This window comes from Castor canadensis, chromosome 2, assembly GCF_047511655.1.
Source record: "Castor canadensis chromosome 2, mCasCan1.hap1v2, whole genome shotgun sequence".
NCBI lineage: Eukaryota > Metazoa > Chordata > Mammalia > Rodentia > Castoridae > Castor > Castor canadensis.
In genome coordinates this window covers 127352542-127365915 of record NC_133387.1, presented here as the reverse complement: position 1 = coordinate 127365915, position 13374 = coordinate 127352542, and positions in this window count along the sequence as shown.

The window sequence follows — 13374 nt, the reverse complement described above, 5'->3', positions numbered from 1 at the left end:
ATGTGTCGTGCCACGGTGATCCTCCATTTAAAAGCCATCCCAATAGTTATAATTATTATGTTTCAATTAAATTTAATAAAAATAAAATGCTAAAGGCCATTCCAATGACCTTTGCTAGGTTCTTGTCACCATGTGTCAAGTTCAGCCAGAGAATGGAGAGGGAGCTGCTACTCAACAAACTTTTTTACTGATTTCAACTAAAATTAGAAACAGTAAGCCTTTGTTTTTCAAACAGCTCTTATAGACCAGTAGCTCCTAAAGAGAGGCCTGATTATCAAGGAGTCCATTAGGATTTGGGCGTGGCCTCAGGATAATGCAGAAGAGGTGTTACGGTGTTGCACCAGGTCAGAGTAGAAACTTCAAATGTTATTTTGAGCAGAGCGTTCATAATGCTGACGTGAAGACTGACATTGCCTATAGTGGAAAAACTGTAGATGGAATGAAGGTCAAATTGAATCTAATTCCTGATCAGAAGATAGTTCTGAAAATAAGAAGTAAAACTTTAGTCCTTTCTTTATAAAGCACTCAAGGAAACCTACTGCATTAATTCTTTGAAGCAGATTTTGCTTCTTGCTCTGGAGGGGAAAACACATGATATTTAAGAAATACTTATTTTTATACTTGTGTCCTTCGAATAAAAAAACAGGATTAATCCATATAAATGAATTTTCTGTATGAAAAGTCAGCATGGACTAGATTAAAAGGTCGTTAAAGTTATTTTTTAAATTATTAACAGTATGTTCCACTTGAAATATTTTCTTGGCACAGTCCTCCTGTGAATTTAGAGACAATATGGCAGGATCGTCTAGCGTTGGTTTAATACCCCTATGCTCCCGTGTTCCACGTTCTCACTGGGGGTTTCCGGAGACTAACGAGGTGTTGACAAAGTGTGTGAGACGTCTGTGTGGACTGATTGTACAGGTGGAATATCACTAGCAGTACTCGATGTGATAAACCAAGGAGTAAAATACATTCTTCATCACCAAAGTAATGAGCTCAGATCCACTGAGGAGTCCGTCATGAGGAAGTTTTGTCTTTTTCCTCATGGCATCAAATAGAGATTTTTTTTTTTTTTTAGGCACATCAAAGTGTGATTTTCTGAGACTCAAATATTTTATTAGTACTTTCCTTATTTGAGTTTAAAATATTAATTTTCTAATTATTAATAGTACAAAGTACTTTAAGTGACAGACTCCTGGAAGATTCTTTGGTGACGATGTCACTACAGGGCATGGCAAGAAAGCAAAGAGATATTTACACAATAAGAAAGTGAAGGAAAACTTGTATAAATGGGTATTCATGAAGATTTCTTAATGGATGTAGCTCAGGGGTACAGTGCTTGCCTAGCCTGTGCAAGGCCCTGAATTCAGTTCCCAGCACTGCAAACAAAAGAAGAAGGTATCTAAAAATTAGAATTTTTAAAGACTTAGGAAAATTTTAGTGAATATGTTCTGGATCACTATTATTAAAATTAGACATTTTTTGTGAAATGTGTTTATCTTATTTTGAAGCAGTTTTAGAGATTGCATAAAAATTGTGATAGCACTTTTCAAATAGGAAATCTGGGAAGGTTCTAAAGGGTACTGTGTTATAAACCTAATTTAAATCATGTTTTTCCATTTTTATTAGGATTGATTCATTATGAAGGGGGGCTCATTGTGACATTGTACATTGGTTAGATTGCCCCCCACCATCTCTAATTTAAATCTTTAATGAACGAAAAAATGGTGCAAGTGTAATGAAGTTTATTGGCTATTATAGAATCATGAATTATAGGTAGTCTTTCTGACATATTCACGAGTTTTATTACACACAGGTCTCCAAGTAGCAAACACAGTGAAAAGAACAAGAGAGAGCCTAACCGGACTCCACCTGGTGACAGCACCTTCTCCATGTGTGTGGTGCTCAGTTCTCTTTTATCACTGTAACTTCACGTACAACCATTTCAAACTATGTTTTGGACCACGTAAACTTAAAATCTCCATTCTTGGAAATACTTCTATTTTATGGCATGAAGTGAGGACCAATTCTTGAACAGAATATAAAGCCAGTTGAGATCGGTTTAAACTTTTTCTCATTCTTATTTGTAATTCTAAGGAAGAGTTCTCTTTTTCTACTGACTTTATCTAGATTTGCATCGCTACTTCTAAGACATCTATATACCTAAGCACTTGCATAAGGTATATAACATTTATGCCTAATAATTAGGAGAAGCTAAATCTATATTTGAGCTGCATTGTTGATCAGAGTGAAACTGTTACCTACAGTGAAATTATACCGTGACGTCTGCAAAAGTTAGTCAACACAAGACAATCATCATAAAGAGAATTAAGTTAAACCTGAATGAAAAAACAGAGCAAAAAGATCTTTAAGAGAAGGAGGAAGGAAATAAAACCCCTTAAACAAAGCAGATTCCTGGGTAAAACTGGACTTTGGTTCAGCTGAATATTTCCAGGTCTGCATCATGGGAGCCCCATGATGGTGGACACCATGCTTGGAGGGGTGCTGTGTTGCCATACTGCACCAAAAGGAATAAGGTCTCACCATGAATTCTAGTGACAATGCATTAGCAATGTATTTGGGGCATCCCATTAGAGAAAAATAATTTAGTCATCTGAGTAGGAGACGGGGTAAGAAGGACCAAGGTATGCAAAAATGACTTCCAAGAGAGAAAGATTTAATAGGTGGCAGATTTTGACTTCTGAGCATTCTCTGCAGATCATATTGATATCCTTAGGCCCAGGACGTTGAAGACAAAGATAAGGAAACCAAAGGAGTCAGGAGGCTTTTTGAAGTGGATTGCTGGAGGTTGGAGGCTAAAACTAAGATTGGGAAGATAACATGGTATTGTAAAGGAACTCTCACCATGAGACAGGGAGTGAGAAGACAAAGAACTTGGTAAAATAAATGAGTATTAGCATCTAAAGTTTCAGCAGAGCTGAAGTGTTTTGAGGAACCATTGTACAAAATCATTTCATTTATCCTAAATTCACACACACACACACACACACACACAGAACTAGATAAATGAAGTGTTCAGATAAATTACTTAAATATTTTCAATAAAAATCTTTTTAAAATACATTTCACTTTACCCTGCATGTTATAAAGAGTGTACTGATGAAGACTTTGTTCTTAAAGATTTGTGGTGACACTGTGAACATCAATTATTTTTCTTAAAAACAGTAATTCTCTCAAAGGCTACTGGGGTTAATTGGGTGATTTTTTTTCCAGGTTGGATTTCTGAGGATCTGGGCTAGTTTGTGTCTCCCCGTTCACTGCTACTTGACTTACACTTCTTGTTGTCATCATGAACCTAAGACCGGTAACCCTTCCTTGCTTCTTGCCAACTCACAGTATCCACAACACATTATGGGCAGGAAAACTGGACATGGTGCTTGGTGTAACTGTGACAAAGTAAAGTGTGCATGTGGCTCCTTCAGGACCTATTTTGACTGTTCAATAGCTTTATTTTGGAAACAAAAGTGAGAAGGAGCCAACCTCAAGGTGTGGACTCCATTCTGTGTAGTAAAACCTTTGATGTTACTTGTTTCCATACACTAGTTAAACATGCTTGAAATTGTCAGCATCATCACTACTTCAAATATAAAAGGGGCTGTGGAGTATGTTCCAGAAGCTAATTCTGTGAAGCTATGCTTTGTAATCAAAAACTCACGATCTCTCTTACACTCCTTGCAATGAATACTGTCGTTATTCATAGGAATGTATTCTTTTTTACTGCTATGACGGAGATGGAACTCAGGGTCTCATATCTGCTAAGCAAGTGCTCTGCCACTGAGCTACATCGCCAGCCCAGAAGGTATCCTTTTTTATGCTGTGGGTTATGTGTCAAAAAAAAAGATCCTCCTACTGGAAGTGTAGCATACATGCATAGTCAATCTTGTAGCAAAATCTCCACTTTGAATAATACACAACTGAGCCAATTCTTCTCTTCTTTGAGTTACCCCACAAGAAGTTAAAGATGGGTGGGACAAGAAGTGTTGGCTTATACTTGCATCTACAGAGATCTGATAGAAAGCATAACACACCTGATGGAATTCAGGAAGGGAAAGGGAGGGAGGGCTGATCATATAGTAGGAGTCTTAAGGAGAAGACCGAAGACAGCACAGGTGTGTTCAAGTAATGAGAACACTGTTTCCACTGGCACCCTGAAGAAAAATGTAAAATGTAAGTGTCCAAGTATTGACAATAAGTAAATAGTGAGCATGTTTCAAAGAAAATCTTCTTGTTTTTATAGTGTTTTATTGCTACAGTAACTCACGCCTAAACCTTCTGAGGTAGCTTGTAGAAGAAAAACATTGAGCTTTAAGCCTAACATTGTTGCTAAAGAGCCTTCAGCCTTCAGCAGGTACAGACATTCATCCCTTAGTCACAGGGTTGCATTCTGAAAAATGTGTCATTAGGCAATTTTGCCACTGTGGGAATGTCACAGAGCATACATACACAAACCTGAATGGTTCAGGTCAGTCATTCCATGTAGCATCTTGATGTCATCAGGAGACAGAGCAAACCCAAGATGGATGAGGCTGCTCACAGTGTGACACAGCATACTAGTTTGCAGAAAGCTTTTTTGTTTATTAAGTAGGGCTGTATTGTAAAATAATGATAAAAGTATAGTTAGTGAATACATAAAGCAGTAACATAGCTGTTCATTATTATTTGTCATGAATTTCTAACTACTGTGCATAATTGTATGTGCTGTACTTTCATACAGCTGCCAGCAGAGTAGTTTTGCTTACAGCAGCGTCACCACAGACATGTGCTCAGTGCATTCTGCTACAGCATCAGGACAGCTATCACATCAGCAGGTGATAGGAATTTCTCAACCTCATTATAATGCTTCAGGGCCTCCTTTGTATATGCAGAGTGTCGTTAACCAAAACACAGTTTGGTTAACTGTACTTAACCCAGAAGACTTTAGTTTTCTCATTTATGAAATTACCCAGACAAGATTATTTCTACTTTCCAACTCTCAAATTCTATGATTTGCTGAGATGCAAATTTTAGAACATTGGCTCAGCATTTGTATTCAACTGATGTCCCAAAGTGTCCTCTTGTCATGTCTCCCTCTATAACTACTTCATCCTCCTCCATTCTCTCTTAAGAGAATCGGTCCTGTGGTAGAATGGGTTCTGTGCTCCTCCATAAGGAAAATAGGTCCACGTTACCCCTTGTGCAGGGTATCCCTTGCGTACCCTTGCCCCATCCAAATCTCTCACACCATGAGTATGGTTTTTTGTTTTTCTTTGGTTGGTTGGCTGGGTTTTTTTGTTCAAGAAAGCTCAAGGGCAATTAATCCAGTAACAATCCAAGTGACTTGGCACAAACTAAAAACAACATGAATAACAACTTGCCCCCAAAAAGGTATGGGTTGGGCCGGCATTGGGCTGTCAAGGTAAAAAGAATGCATAGAAGGGGTCATAAAATTCAACACATCATGATGTTCCACAGGTGAGCTAAAGCCCATGAGAAATCAGGTAGGCAGAAAAGCTCTGCAGAATGGTGGATTAGGCAGTTGATTGGTAGAGTTCTCTTTTTTACTTGTATTTATATTCTCAGAACAACACATTCCAATGGTGAAGGAGCATGACTACTCAATCAGTAAGTAAAATGTTCCTAGTGAATTCCTTGCTGTGTACTGTGACTATAAGTGATATAAGAGAGCAGACACAGACAAAAAGCTGACACCAGGAAAATACTGTTCTTACTGTCTGGATGCCAGAATGGAGATTCCCAAACAGCTCCTGGTGAAGTTGTAGTAACGGTCTTCAATCCAAAGGAAGACTTCAGTTCTGCTTCATGAGATATTTCTCTGAGGTTCTATTCCATGTAGTGCCTTGTATCCCTACAATAGATACCCACTTCTTGAATCTGAGTCGCTATAACACTGAGAGGATTCCTCCATCTCTTCTAAATCTGTTAGCTAGTTTTGGAGTAATAAGTTGGATCCCATTTCAGGGTATGGAAATGTACTGAATGTAAGTGATATCCTAGGGCTTTTGGCTTCAACCTGTATGCAGCCATGTAGGTAAAACAACTGCCTGGTATGGTATTTCTCTAATTAGATCATTTACTGTCACTGAGAAAAAAAAAATGAGGCCAATAAATTTTTCCCAAAGATGTTATGTGTTCCTAAGACATAGCTCACATAAACACAAGAGTTTTTGTGGCCTTGCCCACTTACAGATCTTCTGCTGTTTCTCCTCCTTTCCAGTTTGCTATGCTAATGTCATTGTTAAGAGGTGATGCTTGTTCATGTCACATGCCCAGGCATGGCTAAATCCTAGAGTAAGTAAACAAAAATCTTCTTGATATCTGTTACATAGTTAATTGGGAATGGAGCACTTTCTGTTATATCCATGCAGCTCTTTTGTAGATTATTGTTGATAATTTAAATTAAAACATTATATTTTAAGTACACTGCGTATCTTGAAAACCTTCAAAGATAAAAGCACATCAACTTGTAAGAACAAAACTGATAGTAACCACTCTTCCAAGTCACCAGTACTTCCATCACTGTCATACCACTGTCATTCTATCAGTGCTGACGTAGCTGTCACCAATGCCCCTAATGTCTGCCATCAGAATCTCACTTATTTATTTGGAGATAGGGTCTCATGATGTAGTCTAGGCTGGTGTCAAATGCACAATCCTCCTGCCACAGCCTCCTGGGTGCTGGAATTATAAACAAGTACCCCTACACCAAGCCTAGCAGACCCTATTTTTATTTTTTCTATATGCTGTGTTTGCATATTTCTTGCCCTAAAATTCAGGACTGATATAGTTAAAACTCCACATAACCCCAGTATCCCAAACACACCCAACTCCTGTCCAAATGCATGCGCAGGTATGCTTATCTATTGACCTTGAACCAAACTTGCAAACTTCTGTTTCCCCTTAGGTCAGGATGGATGTTCTTTCATTCTGACCTCTATTATCCTGACTCCATCTCTAGTAAGTGGATTCCTGGATTCCTAGTAGACCCAGTTTGTAAGACTTGCACACATGCAAGCATGGCTAAATCCTAGAGTAAGTAAACAAAAATCTTCTTGATACCTGTTACATAGTTAATTGGGAATGGAGCACTTTCTGTTATATCCATGCAGCTTCTTTTGTAGATTATTGTTGATAATTTAAATTAAAACATTATATTTTAAGTACACTGGGTATCTTGAAAACCTTCAAAGATAAAAGCACATCAACTTGTAAGAACAAAACTTTTATCTTTGTGGTCTTCGTCCCCAAAAACCCATAACAATGATGTCACCACGAGAAAAACATCAGAGAAACCCCAAACAAAAACCAATCTGTAAGCTACCTGATGAGAGCTTCAAAATTGTCAAGGTCATCAAAAACCAAGAGGGTCTGAGGAATGGCTATGATAAAAGGAGTCAAAGGAGACCCAATGAGTCAATGTAATATAGTTACCAGGTGCAACCCTGCAGCAAGAAAAAAACACTAAGTAAAAACCAGAAATATCCAAATACAATGTGGATTTCAGTTAATAATAATATACAGCAATATCAGCTCATTGGTCATAGCAAATGTGCCACGGCCATTCAAGATGCTGACACCAGGGGAAACTGGTCTCAGGTTAGACAGGAACTCTGTACCATGAATCTAAAACTATTCTAAAATAAAAGATTTATTAGAGAGACATATATGTTGTATAGATGTGTGTGTACATATACGTATGTGTGTATGCCAGCATGAACAATTGGTTCTCCTTATCCATGTGTCCACACCTGTTGATCCAACTAACTGTGGACAGAGAATATTTGAAAAACATTGCATCTGTAACTGGACTTTCCCAGACTTTTTTCTTGTTATTATTCCCCCAAAAAGACAGTGTAACAACCACTCACATAGTGTTTACGTTAATCAGGTATTTTAAATAATCTAGAGATGGTTTAACATGTACAAGAAGATGTGCACAAGTTATACAAAGATACCCTACTGTTTTGTCAAGTGACTTGTCTATGGCTTTTGGTATCCAGGAGTGTCCGGAAACCACGCTCCATGGAGACTGAGAAATAATGATATTAATTTGCATAATGTAATGTATATATCTGTAAATATAAGTAAATTTATATAGATATAAATTGTGTGTGTTACTTACCTTTATGGGGTATATATACATTATTGATTAGTTGGTGAACAATGAAAAAAGTCCTAAATGGTGGGCTGAGTGATCTTCTAAGATCACTAAGGATCTTAGTGATCTAAGGATAATCAAATTATTTAGGACTAGCATCCCCTATTCCCTCCTGGTAAATTTACTGAGTTAATTATTTAAAAGTAGGCAGTTATTTGCAAAGCCAATAATAATTTCTAACACAACCTTTACTTGCTCAAGGTTCTGAGAGTAAACTTACACACCCAAAACCATGGGGATACATTCAAATACTGGAGGATTGTTCACAAAATGTGAATGTCTTCTTTGGGCTGATGGGGTGATGCCCAGTTAATGCTCAGATAAAAATATTGGAAGACAAAGTAGTATTTATCTCTGGGGAAACAGTTTTAAAAAAAAAAATCTGTGTAAATTCTTGATGAGGTCAGGGGAGCACCCAAAAGGAATATCCCCATGCTGATAACTACTGAATTTTAGACCATTTATCACCACAAGGCCTTTGGTTAGGAATAGCAATCGTTTATCTTCTCTTTCACTCCATTGATCCCCAAACTGATGGATGATTACAGATTTGAGTCTGGTTTCAGAATAGCAGGTCCATTTGAGGGGCTTGAGAAAAATCCCAGTGCAGGGCTAATACATAACCTTCTTTTCATTATGTTAATGATTCTTTGCCAAATATCTTGTCACAATGGTTCTTCAACTGTCACCCAAGGAAGTGTCTTGTCTTGTTTTGTGTTCCTGTTTTCAAAAACCCCAAGTAAGTCAAAATCACTTTGACATCACCTTTGAGCCTCATGTTTTCTAGACCCACGATGCTACAAAGTGCATGTGTAAACCACAGGAGCAGAGTGGGTTGCAGACAAAGTTTGCTTCAGGCACAAACCATAAATTAGAGTAATGATCACTTCAAGATGAAACTTTTTTCTGCCTTTTAAAATCAGAATGAAAGTAGGTCAATGAATTTTAGGCTATTTTAGAGTATGTACAGTATTGTATTGTTTGCCAGTACCTAATTTACAATTACAGAGCTCCATGAATATTGAAATGACTCTGCTTCCCATTATAAATGTATGTGGCAGTTTGGTTGTTGATCAGTTTATGAAGTTAATGCAAATGGAACTGTCTTCCTGTCAGCATTTGAAATCTATAATGCAGTCTTGCTGTATACTGGGGACAGGCCATTGACAGTCAATTAACAAGTTTGATTGGTATGTCAACTCATTCTTTTGAATTGTTAATAGTATGTTAATAGCATTCGTTTCTTTGTGCAGTCCCATTTGCAGCTTCACAGTTACAGCTATTTTTTATAATTCTGAGTAGCCTAAAATAGTGCTTTAATAATAGATTATTAAACACCTGTCTAGTGTGGCTTAGGGAGATTTTCCTGGACTGGGAGTTTGCAGTGGATCCCTTTGATATTCAAATCAACAAATGATAGCCTTTTTATTCGAAACATAAATTCTTTTGATGGTTGGCTTGTTAAGAAATATTCAGCTCTAGTCTGACCTGATCTGGGTTCCCATGGAAAAGATCTGATGCCGTTTGAAGGTCCGTAAATGGAGTGCCAACGCCAATTTGTTGTTGACGTTGTGCTGCCTCTGCCCCCAGATGATGCTGGTTGATGTACCACCGCTGTAGCCTCACCAAACACTCCTTGCAGGTAAACGATCTGTGGATTGATGAGGTAGTTTCAAAGCAGAGAGGGCTCTTCTGTGGTCTGGATTTTCTGGCTTGGAGGGGTACTTTAAAAGATGCATCAAAACGGACAGATGAATCTTAAGGCACAGGATGGTGGAGGAAGCAGAAATGTGGGAATGTATTTTTAAGTGACTGGTACATTACTTAGAGTTTTGAAAAGCTTTAAATGTCGATCAAATCTGTACCCCATAGCAGATTTATTTCTACCTTGGTTTTTGTTACGGTTGTTTTGTCTGTGTGCACAGGTTCAGTCTCACTTTTTTGGGGAAGTTGATGAGACATTAAATGTACTATTCCAGAATGGTGCTTTGGAATAAGGTCGTGAGTTCATTTGCACAGCCGTGTTTTATTCATACGGTTCTGTGTGCCAGAATATAAGAATCTGCCATTTCTCTAGCCTAAAAAAATTGTCTATACCAAGGAAGCAGTAAAATTATTATACTTTCCCCACCCCTCCGTTCTTCACTTCTTTTGATAATGCTTTCCACAACCTGCTATTTATATTTAATTTTGTTGCAGAAGTTTCTTTATAAAAATGGGAAAAAGTCTTACCAATGTAGTTTAGATATTTACTTAATATTTTCCTGTTCTATGCATCAGTGAGTTTGGAGGGGTAATCTGCATGTATTTGAATTTTAGGATTAGATGTCACTTGAGGCACTGCTATTCAAATACCCTTAATATACCCATAGGGAAACTGAGGCAGACAGTTAGACCTCTCAGCTTGTTCTGCAGACCCTGTACACACCTTCCTTCCTCTCTTTAGAAACACGTAGAAGTGCCTTTGAAGGTCAAAACAAATCTAATGTACACTTCTCAACTAGATATAGAAAACTGCTGAAGTATTATAGTATAAAACCCTTAATGCTACAGCTTAAGAACTATCCTAAATACTATTAAAAATAGTTATTAAGAATATGTACTTCTTAATGTGTAACTAAAATAAGTGTAAGTTAAGAGGAGGGAAGAAAAAAGGAGATGAATTATTGTCTTATTTGGTACCATGTGCCCTTGGGCAGAACCACAGAATTTATGACCCATCTCCAGATGCAGAGTGAAGAGGAGGAGAAGGAAGCAAGCAAATGCAGGCACTAGTAGACAACAGGCTTTACCACAGCACTTTGAGTGACCCTCCTGCAGAGTTTCTCAAAGCGCCTTTCACAGGTCACTAGTTCCACAGGATGCTGGCCACCAGAAGATTCTGCAGCTAGAAAATCAGGACAAACGTGCCCTAGATGGAGAGTCCCACGGTTGCAATGCTTGCTGGCAGAGTAACAGCTCCAAAAAGTCCTTCAGTAAAGAAATTTGTTTTTCTCTAGTTAACCCAGGATTTCCAAAAGTAATTTATTTATTTGTGTATATGTTTGTTTCTTAAAAAAATCCAGTGAGCATATTGTGTGAAATTTGGAGGATGCTATAACATGTCTAGGCAAGGTGTTCACCGCCTCGTCAGTAAGTGCAGGTAGGCACTTACTTACACTGTGTGAGGGCTAAGTGAGCTGTGCGTAGATTACGTGAGCGTTGACAACAGTGCTTAGCACATGGGTTTGCACAAGTGTTTCTTCCTTGTTGGTATTATTTATTAGTAGTAGTAGTATTGGTGGTGGTGTTTTCCGTGTTTTATTTGTGGGTTTGCTGGATGTACATGTATAGTAAACTCTATACAGTTCAGGGCCTTGGACTGGAATTTGTGATTTTCTGAGTCAATTGGTAAACCATAAATGAGGGGAGGTGACGTGTAAGCTGAGAGAGCACGCAGCAATGTGCTGAGGGCAGTTAGCAAACGAGGAACTGTGAGTGCTGAGGTCCAAGGAGACTCGGGAGTGACAGCTGCTGGATGATTGGGAAACTGCCTGGGAAGAAATAGGGACATTCCAGAGAAGAACAGCTGTACCATCTGTGAAAGGAGCTAGAGTATTGGCAAATAAAACCGTGTGCAGGATAAGGGATGAGGCTGGAGGATGTGGAACACTGGCAAGGCAGATGGGAGACAAAGCAAAGACCTTGTATTAAAGCCCGGAAGTCTGAAGTTTCTCCTGCGAGGAGCAAAGCAAGTAAAGAATTTTTATGTGTGAGAATGACGTGTATTCTAGAAAGAAAAGTTGACAGCGAGGGCTAGAGAAACACGAGGGAAAGGAAGTATGGACAAAGGCAGCTGCAGCCAGAGTAAAGATGACACCAAGAGACACTTCTGAGGTAGAACTGACAAGAGTTGTGGCCAAGTATTTGGGGAAGAGAGAATAGGAAAATGAAGGAACCAGGGATCAGATGGGCACATCAATTTTGGGAGATTGTATAAATGGTAATTCAACTTAGTTTATAAATTGGGACACTGAGTGTTTTGGAAAAGAAACTTTTCCTATGTCTGTGTTCTGCCAGCAGTTTTATCACAATGACCTTCTCAAGGGGGCTAATTGGACGTAGATGTGAATTTCTTGGCACAACTCATGACACTACTGATGGCATGAACTAAAGTGACTAACTCAGTAAGTAACTTACTGGAAGTGTCTAGGAATATAAATTTTTAAATTAACTGTAAGATGCCATATGCAAAAGGAAATATCATAGTGAAAAACTCACAAAACTTTATTCATGGCCCTTGTTTGGTGTGAAGGAAACACCCTCTCTCCACCTCTGCAGGTTTCATCATTTGAGACTGTGACAGTGAACTGGTAATAGACATCAAGAAGTATGGATTTGTTGCATGCACAGAGGCATCACAGGAAACAGACCTGGTGCCCCAGTGCTGTTCAGAAGCTTATAGACCCTCCTCTAGGAGCAATTGCAGAGGAAGAGTGGATGATTTTTAGGGAAGCTGAAAGGCCCAGACAAGTAGGTGAAAACTTATGACAAAGTCTGTCAGACTCTGGGCATGGTGTCTAGTCTTCCTCTGCTATGAACCAATCCCCCACCTCCAGGGTTGATGAATTATCTGGGCAGGGAATTCACAATTGAATTATTTTCTGGAGGATCCAACCTTGGAGAAAGCCCTCTCTGCCTTTGTGGCTTTCTAAGCTCTTTTACTTTCAAACTATCAGCATACCAAAGTGCCATACTTTCGGGTCCATCCTTCTCTGAAGCCCAACACTTTCATTCCACTGCCTTCCTTCCCTCTCTTTGCTCCTTTCCTTCTTGAGTTTCTCGGGTTCTGGGTCTTGTTTGTCCTTATATTCCCAGATCCATCCACAGTTGACACATCAGACAGGTGCTTAACAAGTGGTTTGGAGATGTATTTGAAGCAATGGAAAACCATTACTTCGATTCCATTTTGAAAATAAAAAATCAAAACATTAAGCAAGATTAGCTTTAAGCTATCTTGTAAGAACTTTTGCATAATGCGTTCTTGTACCTGCAAAACCTTGAGATTTTATTGGCCTGCAATATTTGATCTGCCACGTTACAGGAACATTAATGAAAGATAAACCCAAACTCTCCATTTGATGGTTATTAAATGACAGTTTCTCTGTCTTATGCAGCACTTTGCACTGTAGCAGGGACATTTTGAGTCATCTATTTTA